General features: G+C 43.6%; 1 long non-coding RNA gene across 2 annotated transcripts in view; it reads left to right on the top strand.

Moving 5' to 3' along the window:
• The first annotated feature begins 723 nt into the window (after nt 1-723).
• LOC137856648 (uncharacterized) overlaps nt 724-6,323 on the top strand; it is a 28,683-nt gene continuing 23,083 nt past the window's right edge. Inside the window, exon 1 of one of the 2 annotated variants that reach the window (XR_011096682.1) lies at nt 724-917. This is a non-coding gene — a long non-coding RNA (uncharacterized lncRNA). The remainder of the gene's footprint in view (nt 918-6,323) is intronic. The other variant, XR_011096683.1, reaches the window with a different exon arrangement.

The following is a 6,323-nucleotide window of genomic DNA, read 5'->3' as shown; positions in this document are numbered from 1 at the left end:
GTGCAGAGAGCTTTCGGTGTCATTACCAGCTTTCTCGCTTGAGCAGCACTAAATCCTGTAGTAGTGCTTTTTGGGCTGGAGTACTTATACTTCTTCGCTATTTTCTGTTCTCTGAGACTCTCTTTAGCTATAACAGGGAATTAAGCATGGGAAAGCAGGGAAAAGAGCATCATCAGAGCACAAAAATCATGTTTAGCACTTCGGTAAGAAAAGAGCAGCCTGTAAAGAGAGAAAATGACAGAAATAAGCCTGTGGAATAAACCAGTTATGTGTTGTGTCATGGCCTGGGCAGAGCCAAAGTGCAGGCTGTTAGCTCAGGCTGCTAGCTTTAGAAGCTGTTATGCTTTATTTTTTTATTTATTATTAATTCATATTCTTTTACCTGGAACATGCACACCACACAGAAAAGTACACACGGGGGAAATGTGTTTTCTTGTGATAAAAGACCAAAAAAGAAACACAAGTGCTGTATTACTCCAGTTTCTTGATATCTATAGGTGATTGTGAACACGGATTATGATATAACACACCCCTGATAAGCCCATCACACCACCTATTTGGTGATACCAGGGGAAAATGTCCTACAGGGCATTTGCAGCTCATAATGAGCTCATAATGGCTCATGGCAGCCCCCTGGGAACCTATAAATTGGTTTCAGGGCTTTCCTCTTTGCTGGGAGTTTGTTGCAGCTGGGATGTGTCCTGCCAGGCTGCAGGTGGGGGCTTTCCTACCTGGGCTTTTTTTGTGTTGTCTCAGGGCAGGTGGGTGAGCTATCAGCTCCTGCTGATTGCTGGGAGTGGGAATGTACCCAGTGTTTGGGGAAAGTTGAGTCTGAGCAGGCTTTGTTACATCTTGGGGACCTGCAGAGATGGTGGGACCCAACCTACAAGCAAGAATCTCCCCTGCAGGGACATGTGGTAGGAAAATAGTGTTATAAACCCTTTGTGTGTGTGTTGTGGTTGACTCAGTGGCTGAGTGCTTCTTTGTTTTAAGTGATATTTATCAGTACTAATAAATCTGATAAATCAGTTCTGATAAATCCATTTTGGGATTGTCTGTTAAGGGGTGCTTGTAGCTTTGATGCTGTTGTCCTGGAATGCTGCTGTGGGCTCTGTGTGGAGATGTTGGATGCTGCACTGATAAGGGTGGGATGCAGGGGTTATCCCTGTATTATTTGGTGATGTCTCTGCTCTGGGTGTTTTCTATCCTTGCAGGAAGAGTAAAAGTCCCCCTCTGTGGCCACAGACAGTTTTGTTATGGATGCTGTGCTGTGTTTTCCTTGAGCTGTGGTGTAGTTTCAGAGTTTTTAAATGCAGATGAGGGTCTGACTGCGATAATAGCTTCATTGCATCTCTTTGAGCCTGTTAGCTGGGGGATAACGTTGTCTTGTGGCTCCACACGGTAATGTCTTTATTGGTTGCTGCTTGAAGTCAAGCTTTTGCAAGTTGTCTGAAGGCTCCTCTTCAAGTGTTGTTTCAAGTGACTTGGTACAGAAGCACAAGATGCCAGTATATGGGTTAAACGTAGAGAAGTGTAATACTATGAGGAATATGAAGATGTCTTGTGAAAGAGGATTTGATAAGCACATTCAAGGGGATCTATTTTTTTTCCTACCGTATCTGTTCTATTTTGCCTTGTAACAGGGCTGCAATTGTAGGCTTGAATGAGAACATAGATTTCCTTGCCAAACAAATCTCAGCAATTTTCTCAATGTTGCTTTTTATCTGAGGACAAGATAAAATTAGATGTTCGATCCCCATGTGAACTTGCTGTGTCTCTTTAGCTATCTCTTGTATGACTGTGGGAATCATCTAAACCCCAAATTCCCTGGCATAGTAGGAGCTCCCCATCTGTTGGGAAGTGCTGCTTGGTGCTGAGAGCTGCAGTCCCTCCCTTTCAGCATCGTTTTAACTGCCACAGCTTAGAGCTTGACTGGCTATGAACACGTTCTGGTTTTGTCAGTGATGATTCCTGCCTAATCCCTTTTCATCTGTCATTGCCTGAGCACTTGACAAAGGATGCCAGCTTTATTCTCCTTATTTACAGCTGGGAAGACCTAGGCAGGGGGCTGGAACATCACGAGCAGCCGTGAAACTTTTCCTGCTGCCAGAATAAAGACACCAGGGTTTGGCTTCTGCTCTAATCAATCCCATGCCAAACATACCTGAGAGCAGCCCTCCTGTTTCAGGGGAAAATTCATCCTGGTGTTCTTGTTTGTGTATAAACTGTGGCCATCAGTAGGATCTCCCACCAAGATGTTTTGATGTTTCTTTTGAAGAGTGTATTTTTTTTTTTTCAATATAAATATGTGGCAGACTGACTCCAGCTGCTATGGTTAAGGGCAAGTCCATGCCCCCCAGGTGGGCCTCAATTATTTAGAAGGATGCTTGCCTGTTCTGGGTGATAATGATTGATGGAGATGGATTGGTGACTCACAGATAAGCATTTGTTGCAGATAGACCTTATTGCTAGGATAGTACTGGATATATCACCAGGTAACGAATGAGGGAGAGGTATACCGGAGAGCTGATGATAGCAGAAGGCAGGGGAAGAGTTTATAGGAACTTACACAAGGCAAGTGTTTGCTGAAAGGAAGAGATTTGTTTAAAGAACAATGTGCCAAGCTCTCCATCCTATGATGGAGCAAAAATCAGAAAGCACAGCTTAGGCAAGGCAACCTTAAATCAGTGTAGGGGATGGCACTGAATTTCATCCCCTTCTCAGTGATGTTTTTGCACTGCTTGGTTGCAGATAGGTGTCTGGGCCAGTGTGCTAGGAGAGAAGTCTTGGGCTGAGATGAGAAGTAGTCACCTCTTGTCCCAGCTCCTGCTTCTGGCAGGTATGGCTCCAGAAATACCCTTATCACGTGGCTTCCCCTGTTCTCGAGATTAACTTCTTGTTTGCTTGGATAAGATTTGAGGCTATAATGTGAGATTATAAAATTGCTTGGCCTTGGCGATATTTCTTAGCCAGAGTCATCAGCTTACTCAAATCCTCTTTTGAGCTCAGCTGTAACTCCTTTCCCTCCACCCCACCCACTCCACGATGGGTATTTGTGCACATCTTTGTTTTGTGCGTGATAACAACCTCGCGGCACAACCCCCCTGGTGTTTTATCATCTGTTTCTCAAACTGACATTTTTCTTATGAAGGCTTTGGTGTTTTGAGGGAGACATGAAGTGCTTTTTTTTGTTTTCTTCCCCCATCCAAGGTCCAGTAACACAGCAGTTCACCGCCAGCAGCAGGCTGCTCCGTTACACGTGGCAGCCTCCTGCTCTCACAGCATGCTCTCTGCAAAAAGCATTCCTCAATCCTATGAAACAAGGGCACTCAGCACTTCATAAAGCAGAACCTTATAAATGTACCAGATACTTGTTTGAAACTGTTGCATGCTGTATCTAGGTATGATTTGATGTATTGGGGCTGTATTTCTTTATTACTCTGTGTTTTTAGCAAGCTGAATAGCTCTTGGGCTCAGTGAAGTGCCTTCCTCTGTGTTGCAGCCTACTTGTGTCTCAGCTGCATTGCTTTGGATATTCTTTTAAAGGAGGATGAGATGATTGGCGTGGCTTTATGACAGTTTTGGGTCTGTCGAGTACCCTGTGCTCTTCCAGTTTTTCTCCCACCCTGTTTCAGCTTTGCCAATTCCGCTCTAACCCACTGAGAGTAATCACTAAGATCTCTGGAGTGAGCTAGAATCACCTGAGGTTTGACTTTAATTCCTAAACACAAGGCATAGCTGTGGCTATCCTGATTTCCACTGGTTTTACATAGCAGAACATCAGTTCCTGAAGGCAAGCAGTGCTTCATTGTAAGGGAAGTTTGGGGACCTACACTGCAGCTGTGCAGTGGGTGGAGGAGCAGCTTTATGAAAAGGTATCTTTTGGGAGAAAGAGAACTTTGAAGCTTGTCTTTGTCAATGGAAAACTAAAATACTCTATAGGAAAAGAATATTATGTTATTTCAGTGATAATACGTTGTCAGTGGAAAAAATGCTTGTATTAAGGTGTATCTGTTATCATTGATCTATTTTTCAGTACTTATTTTGAAATATTTATGCTGCTTAAAAATGAGAATCCCTGGAAGACAGGATACTGCTTTTTCTGACAGTACTGTTTTGTGTTTTCTTTGTACAACTCTTATTATTTTTTTTTTTAAACTTTTCTGCTGGGAGAAAGATTCTGTAGGACTTTGTGACCAGCAGCACACTGGGAGGTCAGATCCCTCCTCTAGGGATGACGCTGATGGCAGGGCAGGCTGGAGGTGTCACTGGAGGTGTCTGTGTCCCTGCCCAGCAGCAGAGATGGGGCTGATGTGGAAAGGCGTGTTGCATCTTGCAGCGCTCTTCAGAGATGCTGTTGGCCATGCAAATTGGAAAAGGTGCATTTGGTGGATGCTGTTCCTGAGCTGAACAGTTCTGCCTTCATCCTGGGTGTGTGACGGTGGCTATCGCTCTGCTTGGGGCTTTCTGCTCCTGCCTGCAGGGATCGGTTCCCCCCAGAAGCTTTGGGGAGACTTCTCACACATCTCTGGTTTGCATCTGCTGTTTTGCTTGCCTTGGAAGGTGAATGGTAAGACCTAAACAGAGGCAGAGGTAACTGTTCTTTAATGAGAAGCAGAGTCTAGGTTGCAGAGAAAAGAAACAAAAAGAAAAATTAGATCATTTGGCAACTTAATTAGATGCTGTGCTCCCTGAGTATATCAGTACCCTGTCGATGTCATTGACTATGTGGTGCCATCAGCAGCTTTAACTCTTCTGGTATTGAAATGATCCGGTACAGGATAGGAAGGAGAGGGCTCAGCTGCACTGCTGTCATTGGAGAAGCACAGGGAGAGCAGAGAGGGCAATAAATTACAGCCGTCTGCTGCCACCAGCGGCTGTGCACTATTAAGCCGCTAATTTTTGTCTGACTTGGTAGGAGAGCAGTGCTGCTGACTGCTGCATTCCTGGGTTTCAGGCTAAAGTACTTTTCATTAACAAAGATGAGGATATATTGACTTGAACTGGAAGAATAATTGGCTCCTGTGCATTTAATTGGCTCCTCGCATTCACCCTTTGGTGAACTGATCTGCTATGGGGAGATCGTTGTCTCTCTTCTTGGTTCTTGATGACTTTCTACTTCTTAATGGTCACCCTAATCACAATGGATGGTGGAATATCTTCTCTTTTTGCCAGAGATGTGGCTAGAGCATCAGACTGCATTTTGCACACAGTCTTATAGCGATGATGGCTAATTATTGCTATGCCCAGCTGTACGAATGGGTGTTTTGCTTTTCTCCATTGGAGAAGGAACTTAATTACAGAGCTGTGGATGTTGTGCTCACAAGTGCCAGCATGTCCTACATGACAATAGGAGATTTGTTAGGAAAGCTGCTTTGTAATACAGGCAATATTCCCTCTCCTCTGCCCATGTATTAAGTCATTGAGCAACATAAATTTTAACCTATTATGAAAATAAAAACTTAGAAATCAGCTCCAGTTTCACACGCAGTCATGGCTCAGAATTCAGAAAACAAGCTCAGCCTTGGCAGGCTTATAATATGATACACGCTCGTTGTCAACCCATTTAATATGTGTTTATGGTTATCAGCTCCAATAATAATGACTAAATAAGCAATTAATGATGATGAGTTGGAATGGGCTTAAGACAGAAATACAATGTGAGTATTCCAAGTCTCGAAAATTAAAATTGTTTCACTCTAATTTCAATAGTAGTAATAATGAAGTGCTTGAGAGATTGTGTGTTGAGCTGGAATGCCATGAATGCCTCTATGCCTCATGTCACATCCATAAATGCAATTAAAGACTGGTATCAAACTGAAATGGAGAGTGGAGCAGATATCTGTAGCTCCCTTGGTTTTTGGAGGCAGCTTCAAATGGAGAACTGGTCATCAAAAGTTTGCACAGAAATTTATTTGTGGTTCTTGGGGATGCAGATGGCAATAGGGTCTGTGCTGGGGGAACTGGAACTAGATTTTGGAAGGGTAGCAAACTCTGCTTTCTGTCATGAAGCTTTGGGGACTGTTAGTGTTAGGTCAGAGGTTGGACTCGATGATCTTGAGGTCTCTTCCAACCTAGAAATTCTGTGATTCTGTGTGATTCTGTGTATCTGTCCTTTGTGGCTTTTAAAGTTTATTTTAGGATGATTTATTTCATAAAATGGTTTATCAGATCACTTCCTGCATTCTTACCTCTTCCTTGATTCTTATCTGTATCTTGGCAGTGTTTGGAGTACTGGCACAATGTGGTTACAGCTGATTATGCCTTTCAGCTGCATCTTGTTTCCCCCCAGATATGCTCCCAACCCTGTGGTGGTGTCCAGG

Source organism: Anas acuta, chromosome 5 (assembly GCF_963932015.1).
Source record: "Anas acuta chromosome 5, bAnaAcu1.1, whole genome shotgun sequence".
In the NCBI taxonomy this organism is placed as follows: domain Eukaryota; kingdom Metazoa; phylum Chordata; class Aves; order Anseriformes; family Anatidae; genus Anas; species Anas acuta.
Note: the sequence above shows the minus strand (reverse complement) of the source record. Positions and strands in the feature narration are given on the sequence as shown.